Raw genomic sequence first — 15,042 nt, 5'->3', positions numbered from 1 at the left:
ATAATCTAGAGGTAGTTGGGTAGCATTTTTTATTTTTGTCGTTATTCATTTAACTTTGCATTTTAAGTACTGAACTATATGAAGTTTGTCATGCTGGCCATTTATCCATGTGAAGGTGACTTAACCCCTTCGATGCCAAAATAAAGTATAAATGTTTTTATTTCCATGTATTTTGCGGCAAGAAATCTAGTCCATAAAACCTCACCATTGTTTATACTCCGATTAGCAGCATGTAGAGGAACAAATATCTCTGTCAGAAGCCTCTAGTCACGGATCTAATGAATGTAAAGTTGCTGAAAGTGTAGGCTCACCCCCTGCTTTCAAACAGTACAGGAAGTTTCAAAGAGTGATAGCAATAACCTACTTATAGTCGGGGGGTGTAGAGGGAGTGAATGGACTGTACCATTTCACTGCCAACAGTACATTAGCACAGGGGTTCCCAATTAATTTTTCCAGTGGAAGACATTGCCTTTTCTGTTGATTGTTCCTTGTTTTAACCAGATGTCCAAATTCATGGTTGTTGGTTGGTAAAAAAACCAAACAAAAAAAACACTTCTCTAACCTGAAAAAAAAAATACATATCGCACTACCTGACTGCAATTGATACTGGTTTTTATAATGTTCTTAGAAATACCTTTATGAAAGATGGATTTTGGATCAGTCTTGGAGCAAAAAGATTAGAAAACTTAAACTCACTACCTCACTGCAAAGGATGCTGTTTTTTTTGTTTTTGTTTTTTATAAAGCTCTTGGAAAGAAATCAACGTAAGCAGGATTTTGGCTCAGTCTTGGAGTAAGGAGAGCACTTTACTACAGCTTTAACTACCTGACTGCAAAGAATGCTGTTTTGTTAACATCTCTTAGAGAAAATTTTGGGGTATATCACAGATTTCTACAGATAGTACACATAACAACATATATATAATTATATGTAAAATTTAATAAAAATGTGAAAAGCACAACCCAAATAACTTGTTTTCAGCTGCAGACTTTAAACAGTCTCTACATGACAAAATAAACTTATCCTCATATGCCACAATGGACACTAATTTAAAGGGCAGTAATCTCTAAATGGCAGTATAAGAAATAGTTTCTGACCTTCCAGGAACAGCAGGGAGCGGTGGCCATCCTGGATGTGGCGATCCACTGCGGAACCCCAGTTTTGTTCTTGCGTAACACCTATTGGGAAATGCTGCATTAGCAGATCGTAGACTGATAAAGATTGATACAGCAGTTTTTAGTATCTTTATTTTAGAAATATATTGTTTTACTGTATGTGGTAGATGCAGACATGTTTTTAAATTATGTTGACATTTTTAGTAAGCTGTACTGCTAGTAAGACCTACAGGGTACTTACTACAAATACCTAAGCAATTTATCTATCCGTTTTTATTTATCTATTTTTGTGCATTAACTGTATGTGAGAAATTTTCATTTCCCCAATATTTCTTTATATTTTGTAAAGGAGGTACGAATAAGTGAAAAATAAAAAAATTGTTTACATATTTCTAATTCTTGCGTTTGTATGCAAAGGAATCTATACTCAAAACTGCTATGTTGTGATACGCTTATAAACTAGCTATGCACCCCTTGCTTCAAATATATGTTACCGCATGTTAATTTGTTCAATCAGAAAGTGCTCAGTGGTGAATGGTTAAGCAGGATTACATAACCTCTTTTAACCCCTTAAGGACACATGACATGTGTGACATGTCATGATTCCCTTTTATTCCAGAAGGTGATTCCACAGACTGACTAGTGACAAGTAAACACTGCATTCGGGTTGTGGCAATTGATGGAAGCACTAAAATTTCCATCAAATAGTTTGTTGCTTTATATAAGAGGTGCCCACTTCAAAATTCTTGTTGAAAGGAAATGTACATATATATTACATAACGTTAAAAACATGGTAACACAATATACAGAATAAGTCATTTCTGACTTCTGAACTAATCCGCAAAATACTGTCTAAATTGAAATACCACTTTTATAAATTGAAATACTATTATTTTATGCTGTATTTCTTATACAGTGCAGTTTTTTTTATTTATAAGGACATCCCAATGACTCAGTTTGTACTGTATACATACCATGTTAAAAAAAATGCAAAGGGCTCCATGTAAAAAAACAAGGAGGGGGCGGAGTTAACTGCCGAGCAGGAAAGTCGCACAGCACATGGGCTCCCGCTACACTAGCCAAAAAACTATAAAAAATAGCTGTTTTCCGCCTCTAAACCGGCAACCTCTTCGGCTCAGGAGAGAGACAGGCAATTCGCCATCAAGATGGGGCGCAAAACGAAGAAGCCCAGACCGGATAAACCGAGACAGGGCCCCAACATTGCGGAACTCTTGCGGCAAACTCAAGGGGCATCTGGGCCCAAAATGGCCGCCTACCCTGAAACCTTCTCTGAATTCTCGGATGACTTCTCCTCTGGGGAGGAAACGCCAGACCTACCCCAGATGGCGGCACCTCAGCCGACTGTCCGGGTAGCAGACACCTCACCGGTAACAACGGAGGTCCTTAAGTCCCTATTGGCCGACCTTCAAAAAACTCTCCAAACGGACATGGCGTCCCTCCGGGCCGACATCCAAGGCCTAACGGGAAGAATCGGAACTCTGGAGGCAACTACGACTACCCACACAACACAGATCGCTGCACTACAGCGAGAGGTGCAAGACCTCAAAAGCCAGAACGCAAAGCATGAGTGCCAGTTCGCAGCCATAGAGGACGCACGGCGGGCCCAAAATTTAAAAATCAGAGGCATCCCGGAAGACATTCAGGCCGCGGAGATCCCGCATATGCTAAGGCGGCTACTAACAGCTCTGTTACCGCCGCGACAAGCCAAAGCAGCTCAGCTGGACGGCTTCTTCCGAGCTCCGAAACCGGCAAAGGCACCTACCATGGCACCCCGAGACCTCATCATCCGCTTCCAGCACCACAGAGACAAGATGGCGGTCGTCGCAGCAACCAGGGAATGCTCCCCTTACAAGTTTGAATCGATGTCCCTCTCGTTCTACGCTGATCTCACCGGAAGTACACTCGCTTGGCGCCGGTCTTTCAAGCCATTTACAAAGCTGCTACAACAGCAAGAAATGCCATACAGATGGCTGAAGACACGTGCCATATGGCTCCAGAAGGGTGAGACCAACTACACTATAAGATCTCTGGAAGACGCGACAGCTCTACTACCCACCCTGGGCCTGCCTACAGACTCTCTTCAACCTACGGAGAACCTGAAAGAACCTACTCCGACTCACCAGTGGAACCCTGACCGAGTAAAACCCTTTGTCCCACGCAGAGCGGAACGGAACCGAACTGAGGCTACAGCAACCTGAAGCAATCCAGCCCTGATGTGGACTCTTTGTTAACCCATTGGACTATCTTCATTTTGTTATTTTGTTATGCATTATTGTGTTTCCTTTTTTATCGTTAGCTCCTCCATATAATGTTACTAACTGGACGAGACACTACACCCTACATCCACTGTCTGACTGACACTTAGCCAAGATCCATCCTCTCCCCCCCCCGCCTGATAGGAGAACGACAGGATACGAGCGACAACATAAGGCCAGGCGTAACACACACAGCGAGATAGAACAGGGCAGGACCCTATGGTGTAGGGCACCTACCCCATGCAATCTACTCACATTAAGGTACGGCCCGCATTGCTCCACACACAAACCCCGACCCGAACAGGGACCCACCGCCACGACTGACCTCAGACTAGCTAAAGGCTCTAACGGGCCGAGGAACCCAACCGAGTAGGCGAGTCCCCAGCACGGAACCGGGCACTCACCCCTAGCCACGAGATAACACGTACGTGACCGAGACAAAAATATAAAAAGTGCGAGTATTACCTGGCCACATAAATGTAAATTGATATTGTTGAATTAATCTCAGGCACAAGCTGTTGTGGCTGTGCTATGCTGTATGTTCCTCTTTGCACAATCAAAATAAAGAATTTAAAAAAAAAAAAAATGCAAAGGAATTAACATTTTCTTGATCCCACGAATTAAGCTAGGTAAGAGAAACCAGGCATATAAAAGTTTTTTAATGATTTTTAATTCAGCCAAGATTTCTGCTCTCTCTAGATTGCTATACAGAATGTGACAGACCCAGTTTCCCTAAGTTTCGTTCTTGAAATCCATGGATGTATCTGTCTGTTTTTGACTTTTTGTACCTATATTTATTAATGATTTTCATGAATAACGCAAATTTAAATTTTATTAGAGGGTAATATAACATTTTGGGCAAAATTATCATTATCTTAAACGGTATGTTGTGTACCGTGTAACTATCAATATAATGGGAAATAAGGGGATTTGTACTTGTATGGACAGGTAAAAATGTAATGAAATACTTTGTGTTGACACCCCCCCCCACCCCTAAATTTTTGTCTGTAATTGTTTGAGACATCAATTTCAAACCAATATGCTGCCAACTCCTGCTATATCCGTTTCTGTTTTATTATACAGCATATGTACCTGTGACAACTAGAGATGTCCCGAACTGTTCGCCGGCGAACATAGCATGTTCGCGGTCGCCGCGGTGGGCGAACATATGCGATGTTCGGTCCGCCCCCTATTCGTCATGGAGGTGGGAGGGTCTGGGAGGGAGCGTCTGCTGCTGATTGGCTGGAATGTGTCTGCTGACTGTGAGGTACAGGGTCAAAGTTTACTCAATGATGACGAATAGGGGGCGGACCGAACATCGCATATGTTCGCCCGCCGCAGCGACCGCAAACAAGCTATGTTCGCCGGCGAACTGTTCGGGACATCTCTAGTGGCAACTTGTGCAATTGGATAGGCTTTCCCTGCTGTCAGATTAATGATTTACCGCATTTGGCTAATGAAGCAACTGTGCTATTTATTTATTCATTATGGTCAACCCAGCGTTCAATCCTAAGGAAATACATAAGTAGTCCAGTGACATGGGTAGCGATAACTGGGTCTGCAGGTGATGCATAGATCTCAAATCTATGTTCGAAGTGTGTGAATCCCTTTTAGGGGTGACATTTTGTTAAATAAATAGGTTTCAATATTTATAGTTTATCTGTAACAGTTGAGTGGTTTTATTTCATTCTGGAGAAAATGCTATTTTAGATTGAAGAAAATGACATTCTAAAAACCGTGTGCACTAAAAAGAGTGCTGTCTGCTGTACTGCTGTTGTTCTTGACCTCATTCAATCTGTGAATTAACATTTAATAGCTCTGCTACCTCCATAAAATTGGTTTCCTGCACCTGGACTTTATTGAAACATACTAATTTCCTTGGCATGGCAGGACAACAGAATGACCTTACAGGCAGAAGTCGCACCCATAAATCTTTAAGTGACTGTTTGGACTACACAGAAGAAGACATGGTAAGTAAGCAGGTGTGGTTTTACTAGTGTCCCTTAAATGCATAGCAACTGTGCATGTGGATATTGCTTTCACCTTTGCCCTGTTACAATTCCCTTGAATAAGATGGAGACTAGAGCTAGTTGGACACAGTCACTTGGATACAGGATGACTAATCTGCCTGCCATTGGAAATAAAAGTAGCTACTGTGTTTTCTTATGCTAATAGAGATCTTCAAGTTTTAAACAGCGCAATTGTATGAAATAGAAATTTTAGCTTTTGCCTCTGTAAAAACAGGGTTGTTTTTCTTTTGGTTTTTTTTTTGAGACACGAATAAAACATTATGATTTTTATTTTGGACAATTATTGTTATTGTTAAGGACAATTTAAAAAAATAAAATAAATTTGGACAATGCTTTCTATTGTAGGAGAAACGGTGTTGTCTTACAAACTGTGTGGTGGTGTATGGGTTGCACCTCATGACATCAAATTTTTAAATGAAAGTTGTATGGACCTGAGTTTATGGATGATTGTTTTGGAAACCGTTTTTATTTATAGTAATAGCAGACTTATTTATTAAAGGGATTCTATAGGCACCCAGACCACTTGAGCTCAGTGAAGTGGCCTGGGTGCAATGCCCCTGTCACATTTAGTCCTGCAGTGTAAATCATTGCAGTTTAGAGAAACTGCAATATTGCATTTTAGTACTAAGACCGCCACTAGAGGCACTTTCTGCTTACTAGGCGAATATTGGTCACCTTACTGGTTCTGGACATCCTCATGCTCTGCATTAAAATCCCAATAGGAAAGCACTGAGCCAATGCTTTTCTATGGGGAGAGCCTAATGCCCTCACAATGCCCGCCACACATTCGCATTAGGTCCCGCCGTTGGAGGAGGCGGGTAGACAAAACGTATATGGTTTGTGGACTGCAGTCTCCAAGCGCAATTTTTCTGCAGACTTAAAGCAACTGGAGGTATATCAAGATGTCTATTAGCAGAGTACTGCTGAGGCAGCAGGCAGGGTTTTTGCTGGACCTTTGCCAAAGCACAAAAACAGTCTGTGCTTGGCTACCAAACAGGCCCATAATCATAGGTCTTTATTGCAGGTCAGCAACAAATGTTATAGCCAGGGAATACCACAAACAGGGAGTAACGAGAGAGCCAAAAGGAAGGTACACTTTAGAGAACGGGGGGTAACCCCAAAAGTAACATGGCAAAAAGAGGGCAAAAAGTGTACCTATGTATACTGAGTTATTACTCAACGATGCATAGATTCAGAGAGGGCTTCGGTAAACTATACAGAATATTCAACTGTAAGACAGAGTCTACCACTGGTCAATTGCTCAGCAAATTAAGCAAAGAAAAACAAATAAATTGTATTAATTGATTTTAAAACCACAACGTGCTAGTGTACATAACTGTTAACCTAAAATAGTGATAAACTGAAAACCCAACATAGGTGTAATAAATATAAAGAAGAAAGAAAAAAGTCTCAGCCAGGACCTATATATCTATAACGGAATTGCGTATAAATGTTAATATTAATAATAATATCAGGACTGGTAAGTGACCCCCAGGCCGCTAGGTAGGTGTGAGGGAATCTCAAACCCTACTTGCGGCAACAAAGGGTAGTACGTATAGTGTAGGGGGAACAGGCCAGTACGATAAGGCTCCGTCCGGAGATAAGAATATATAGGTGGGGATAGAAGGAGAAAAGAGCACTCTCTCCCCGTAAACACGGAAAGATAGTGGCGGTCACGGCTGTATTATAGACCACAGTGTGACTGGAGTTTGTAGTTATTACTGGTCTGGTTCCCGTAGCAAAGTAACTTGTTTTACAAATGTGATACCAGCAGTGGTGTTAACAGCTTCGTGACCTGTTGTCTCTGCGTATACTATAGCAGTGGCAGCGGTAAATCTACCCATATGACAGCAGCAGCCTGAAATCGTGGGTGATCTAATGTAGCATAAAGTAACAGCTATCTACGCCCTAACGAACTCTACAAAGGAACACTTGCTTTATACGATAAACAGAACAGTATTAATGAAGTCGTCTTTAGGAAAGGAAAAAGCTAGTCCCCGTGCCTTCATGGGCACCTAACTATTATCCCACTCAATCAACCAAAGTATCGTAGGTATAACGGAAGAATAGTTGGTGCAGGAGCTAGGTTTAGCTAGAGTGAAGTGAAGAGCGCTGCTGAACAAAGTTGCCTTGCTGCTAACGCTAGAAACTGTGCCTTCGAGGGCACCTCAAATCTAACCCCCCTGGTAGAGATACAAATCATAAAAATTAAATAAATAAGGAACTGATAGTAGATTCTAACTACTGGTGTGCTGCAATAGAGATCAATGGGCACACTGGAAACCTCCAAATTAGGACGAAATTAGATATAGTTATAACTAGATAGCGTGGTCGCTGATTCAAGTGCTTCCCTCTAAATCATAGGAGAAGTACTGAAGGACACCCTGACGCGCGCGTTTCGCCCGACCTGGCTCGTCAGAGGGGAACCGGCCGGTACACTGCATCTGGTTTAAATCTAGATGCATGTATTCCTATTGGATGAAAAGGACCATCACCTGATTGGTGAGTACTCATTCCGTCCATGATGACGAACTGAGTGGGCGGGGCTCAAACACGAAAGTTGCTTAACCCCTTCAGTGCTGAGTACAATTAAAAGGAACACGGGATGCAAATATAGGAGAAAATACCAGTCATTGGAATAGACAATGCATGATGGGAGAGAAAACGAGTAGGTGGGATTATTAGATGACCATACTCGATTGTGAACTACCGTTAATAGAGTTACTACATTTATAATATATACAGAGTTGTGTCTATGAATAAATGACAGGCAATAGTCTGTGTTCATACTGGTTCTTATGTGAACCGACAGTTATATACTCTCCAGATGTGAGCAGATTAGAAGGGCATAAGTAATGGAGTGGACCCCCAGATAAAGATTTTAGGCGTGTGGTTAAACGGATGTTGCTGTTATACAATGTATACTAGTTAGAACATCTGTATTCTATAGGTTGTTCATTGATGTATGAAAGGGGTAAAGTTGAACTCTTCGTTCAGGCCGTCAGGTGTTAGTGTTTTCAAGAAGTAAATCCATCTGGACTCTTTCATCAGGAGGATTTTATTGAAGTTCCCTTTCCTGGAGTTTAAAGTTAATTTCTCCAGTGCCTGAAATGTGAGGTGTGTTGGGTCTCCCTGATGGTAATTGCGGACATGGTTCGATACTGGAGTGGAGATGTTTGGATTAGTGATGGAGCAGGTATGCTGTAGTATCCTGCGTTTCAGTTGTTGGTAGGTTTTTCCCACGTATTGGATATTACAACTGCATGTAATCAAATACACTACCCGAGTAGAGCTACAATTAATGAACTCCTTGATTTTGTATTCTTTCTTCGTTATGGAACTTGTGACTATTTTTGTGGGTTTGATGTATTGACATGCTTTGCAGTGTCCGCAGCGGTAGATTCCAGTAGTCTGCGTTAACCATGTAGATTGTGATGGTTTGATGGGTTCGGTATGGCTATGGACCAGAACATCTCTCAGGTTTTTGGCCCTGCGTGCAGTAATTTGAGGGTAACTGCCAATGTTTTCACCAAGGTCTGCGTCATGTTGGAGTATCGGCCAATTGTGTGCCATTATGCTTTGTACTTGGTCCCAGTACAGATCATAAGTGCCTATGCAACGAGTAATTTTGGTTTCAAGCTTTGGTTTGTTAGTTCTTATGCTTTCGCTTCTGTCTGTTGATAGTGCTCGTTGAAAGCCGCGTTTTAAGATTCTGTTTGGGTAACCTTTCTGCTTAACCCCTTAAGGACCAAACTTCTGGAATAAAAGGGAATCATGACATGTCACACATGTCATGTGTCCTTAAGGGGTTAAACATAGTTCTCAGTTTCCTAGCTTCCATTAGGAAGGCTATTTCGGTCGAGCAATTTCGCCTTGCACGCAGATACTGGCCAAAAGGTATACCTGACTTTAACTTTGCAGGATGATAACTCGTCCAGTGGAGCAGACTATTGGTTGCTGTGTCTTTCCTGAAGAGTTCGGTTTCTACCTTGCCATCTTCCAGAATTTTTATATTGAGGTCTAAGAATACCAGATGTTCAGAATCGATCACGTGAGTGAGTTGGAGGCCTATGGTGTTAGTATTGAGATCTCTCACCAGATTTAAGAATTCTTCCACAGATCCTAACCAAAAGACCAGTATGTCATCAATGTATCTATGCCAGCTATAGATACATGTGTCATACTGGTCCTTGGTGACAGTTGGCAAAATGGTTTCCTCCCACCACCCTAGATATAGGTTGGCGTAGCTTGGAGCACACGCCGTCCCCATAGCAGTCCCCTTGAGTTGCAGGTAGTGTTGACCATTGAAGACAAAAAAGTTGTGCATCAGTACAAATTCCAGTAATTTAATGATAAATTCGCTTTGTACTGATGTGAACCCTGGCGTTTTCTTTAAGAAATAGGACGTAGCTAGTAGGCCAATATTGTGTGGGATGTTGTTGTACAGGGCTACCACGTCCAAACTTCCCAACATACAGTAGGGGGGGACTTCTAGATTTTCAAGTAGTAGCAATGTTTGTTTAGTATCTTTTAGGTGAGATTTTAGTCTGATGACCAAGGGATGTAGTAATTTTTCCAGGAATTGGCTACTTCTCTCAGTCAGAGAACCATTGCCTGAAATGATTGGCCTGCCAGGGGGATTACTCGGGTTCTTATGGATCTTGGGAAGACAGTAGATGGTGGCAATTGTTGGAGTCATATTAGGGATGATGAATCTGTGTTCATCCTTACTAATAATGCCATCCAATTCTACTGCATCCAAGATGTTTTTAAGTTCAGTGAGATATTCTGTGGTGGGGTCATTAGGGAGATGGCTATAGTGCTGTGTATCTTGGAGGTGTTCCATGCAGATCTTGATGTAGTTACGCTTATCTAGCAGGACGATATTCCCACCTTTGTCAGAAGCCTTGATGAGTTACCCTCAAATTACTGCACGCAGGGCCAAAAACCTGAGATGTTCTGGTCCATAGCCATACCGAACCCATCAAACCATCACAATCTACATGGTTAACGCAGACTACTGGAATCTACCGCTGCGGACACTGCAAAGCATGTCAATACATCAAACCCACAAAAATAGTCACAAGTGCCATAACGAAAAAAGAATACAAAATCAAGGAGTTCATTAATTGTAGCTCTACTCGGGTAGTGTATTTGATTACATGCAGTTGTAATATCCAATACGTGGGAAAAACCTACCAACAACTGAAACGCAGGATACTACAGCATACCTGCTCCATCACTAATCCAAACATCTCCACTCCAGTATCGAACCATGTCCGCAATTACCATCAGGGAGACCCAACACACCTCACATTTCAGGCACTGGAGAAATTAACTTTAAACTCCAGGAAAGGGAACTTCAATAAAATCCTCCTGATGAAAGAGTCCAGATGGATTTACTTCTTGAAAACACTAACACCTGACGGCCTGAACGAAGAGTTCAACTTTACCCCTTTCATACATCAATGAACAACCTATAGAATACAGATGTTCTAACTAGTATACATTGTATAACAGCAACATCCGTTTAACCACACGCCTAAAATCTTTATCTGGGGGTCCACTCCATTACTTATGCCCTTCTAATCTGCTCACATCTGGAGAGTATATAACTGTCGGTTCACATAAGAACCAGTATGAACACAGACTATTGCCTGTCATTTATTCATAGACACAACTCTGTATATATTATAAATGTAGTAACTCTATTAACGGTAGTTCACAATCGAGTATGGTCATCTAATAATCCCACCTACTCGTTTTCTCTCCCATCATGCATTGTCTATTCCAATGACTGGTATTTTCTCCTATATTTGCATCCCGTGTTCCTTTTAATTGTACTCAGCACTGAAGGGGTTAAGCAACTTTCGTGTTTGAGCCCCGCCCACTCAGTTCGTCATCATGGACGGAATGAGTACTCACCAATCAGGTGATGGTCCTTTTCATCCAATAGGAATACATGCATCTAGATTTAAACCAGATGCAGTGTACCGGCCGGTTCCCCTCTGACGAGCCAGGTCGGGCGAAACGCGTGCGTCAGGGTGTCCTTCAGTACTTCTCCTATGATTTAGAGGGAAGTACTTGAATCAGCGACCACGCTATCTAGTTATAACTATATCTAATTTCGTCCTAATTTGGAGGTTTCCAGTGTGCCCATTGATCTCTATTGCAGCACACCAGTAGTTAGAATCTACTATCAGTTCCTTATTTATTTAATTTTTATGATTTGTATCTCTACCAGGGGGGTTAGATTTGAGGTGCCCTCGAAGGCACAGTTTCTAGCGTTAGCAGCAAGGCAACTTTGTTCAGCAGCGCTCTTCACTTCACTCTAGCTAAACCTAGCTCCTGCACCAACTATTCTTCCGTTATACCTACGATACTTTGGTTGATTGAGTGGGATAATAGTTAGGTGCCCATGAAGGCACGGGGACTAGCTTTTTCCTTTCCTAAAGACGACTTCATTAATACTGTTCTGTTTATCGTATAAAGCAAGTGTTCCTTTGTGGAGTTCGTTAGGGCGTAGATAGCTGTTACTTTACGCTACATTAGATCACCCACGATTTCAGGCTGCTGCTGTCATATGGGTAGATTTACCGCTGCCACTGCTATAGTATACGCAGAGACAACAGGTCACGAAGCTGTTAACACCACTGCTGGTATCACATTTGTAAAACAAGTTACTTTGCTACGGGAACCAGACCAGTAATAACTACAAACTCCAGTCACACTGTGGTCTATAATACAGCCGTGACCGCCACTATCTTTCCGTGTTTACGGGGAGAGAGTGCTCTTTTCTCCTTCTATCCCCACCTATATATTCTTATCTCCGGATGGAGCCTTATCGTACTGGCCTGTTCCCCCTACACTATACGTACTACCCTTTGTTGCCGCAAGTAGGGTTTGAGATTCCCTCACACCTACCTAGCGGCCTGGGGGTCACTTACCAGTCCTGATATTATTATTAATATTAACATTTATACGCAATTACGTTATAGATATATAGGTCCTGGCTGAGACTTTTTTCTTTCTTCTTTATATTTATTACACCTATGTTGGGTTTTCAGTTTATCACTATTTTAGGTTAACAGTTATGTACACTAGCACGTTGTGGTTTTAAAATCAATTAATACAATTTATTTGTTTTTCTTTGCTTAATTTGCTGAGCAATTGACCAGTGGTAGAGTCTGTCTTACAGTTGAATATTCTGTATAGTTTACCGAAGCCCTCTCTGAATCTATGTATCGTTGAGTAATAACTCAGTATACATAGGTACACTTTTTGCCCTCTTTTTGCTAAGCCAGGGAATACCATTTTATTTTAGAAATCCTTGCATTATATAAAAAAATTACAAATATACATAGAGCAGGATTGTTCAAATTGTATTGCAAAATAAATTAACCAGAATAAAACTTGCATTCAAAAAGCACTTTGGATTAAATGCTTTTGTCTTTTTTTTTTTATTATTTGACTGTTAAATTAATATACCAATTGATGTATAGAAAAAGAAAACAAGTCGAGGAGGCGGAGCTAGCGATCACCCTGAGCAGACACCCTTTCTGCCAGCTCCTCACGGTCCTCAAGAAACTGGCCTAATATCCTCAATTTACAAACCCATCCAGCTCCACAAAACAGCTATCCTATCTCCTGAAGGCAAACCAGATCTGTCGATGACTTTCTTTCATTCCCACAACCAACATAAGCTGAGGCGCAGGACCGGGGCCTACCACGCACTGACCATCCGGGCTGGAGACGCTCCTAAACAGTTAAGCGGCGGGGAGCTATCCAAGCACGATACCTATGTCACCTGCACAACTGGAACACATGCCTGCTATGGGATGCCGACCTGCGGACGATCAGGCCATAGGCTCAATGCTACAGATGCCTATGCCTCCCAGACACCATCCTGCCGAAGCCTCACGTGCTATAACTTTGGCCATCGAGACAGAACAAGTACCAATGGACACTATGCCCGATCCCAAGCCTAGCCAGACTAACTCTTCTGAACCATATGATAGGACCGGTTCCACTACCTAAAACGACGTGAAAGTGCTATTAGCAGATATCCACAAGTTATGGGCTGCAGACCTGACACACATCAACACTGATATACAAGCAGTCACTGACTGCGTAAAAGCAGCCAAAATAGATCTCTCAATCGTTATTCAAACAGACTCCTCTGCCACAAGAGACTTGATCAAATGGCTCCATATGCAACACTCAGGATAACTGCATTTGAAGATAGACATCGCTGCAACGTGATCTGTGGGGTCCAGGGCCGTCTTTAACGCTGGGCCCAGGCCCTTTTAATTCTGGGGGCACAAGGCAGCTGCCCTGTGGGCCCTGCTGCCCTCAACAGCTTACTCCCCCCATGGGCACCCGGTGCATCCTGTTGCTTGCACACTGAGAAGGCCCAGCGGGTGACCCATGCACTAAGGGCCACCCGGTGGGCGTTTGTAAGCAGGGGCCTGGTCGCATGCAGACATACTGACAGAATGTTATAATTTTATGTTTTCTATATGTTTTTGTTAGTATCGTTGCTGGCTATGAGGCAGGATATGTTACACTAAAGACTGTTACGAGGTGTAATCACCTAGATAGTAACCAATAACTATCTAATGGCAATTAAAGGAACACTATAGTCACCTAAATTACTTTAGATAAATAAAGCAGTTTTAGTGTATAGATCATTCCCCTGCAATTTCACTGCTCAGTTCACTGTCATTTAGGAGTTAAATCACTTTGTTTATGCAGCCCTAGCCACACCTCCCCTGGCTATAATTGACAGAGCCTGCATGAAAACAAAACTGGTTTCACTTTCAAACAGATGTAATTTACCTTAAATAATTGCATCCCAATCTCTAAATTGAACTTTAATCACATACAGGAGGCTCTTGCAGGGTCTAGCAAGCTATTAACATAGCAGGGGATAAGAAAATCGTAATTAAACAGAACTTGCAATAAAGAAAGCCTAAATAGGGCTCTCTTTACAGGAAGTGTTTATGGAAGGCTGTGCAAGTCACATGCAGGGAGGTGTGACTAGGGTTCATAAACAAAGGGATTTAACTCCTAAATAGCAGAGGATTGAGCAGTGAGGCTGCAGGGGCATGTTCTATACACCAAAACTGCTTCATTAAGCTAAAGTTGTTCAGGTGACTATAGTGTCCCTTTAAGCATTCTAAGTTGAAAGTCAATCTGCCCAAGTATACTTACCCATACTACTGGGCCAGACGTTTTCCACTTTCTGGCCAGAAAAACTTTTATGGTCATAAAAATATGAATCAAAAGAGCCTTCTGATATTTATCACAACAATGAAGGCCAATATGAAGTAAAAACATCTGAATTGTTATCTCTATGTTTCATGTTTCCAGCTAGCATCTGACTCACGAAAAGGTTCTCTTTCAAAATTTGTAGCTCTAAGCAATCCCACCACATATGGGAGTAAGATCCCATTTCACTACCACACATCCAGCACAATGGTGATGTGAATGTGAAGAACCTGGTTAATTTGACTGGAACCAAATCCCATCGAAAGATAATTTTGTAGTGGACCTCCTGTAAACTAATACAGTGTATGTATTTTTTTCACCAAGTAGATGCCATCAAACTAATCTTTTCGA

The sequence above is a fragment of the Pelobates fuscus genome, chromosome 5 (assembly GCF_036172605.1).
Source record: "Pelobates fuscus isolate aPelFus1 chromosome 5, aPelFus1.pri, whole genome shotgun sequence".
In the NCBI taxonomy this organism is placed as follows: domain Eukaryota; kingdom Metazoa; phylum Chordata; class Amphibia; order Anura; family Pelobatidae; genus Pelobates; species Pelobates fuscus.
The sequence above is the reverse complement of the archived record's forward strand: the minus strand, read 5'-3'. Positions refer to the sequence as shown.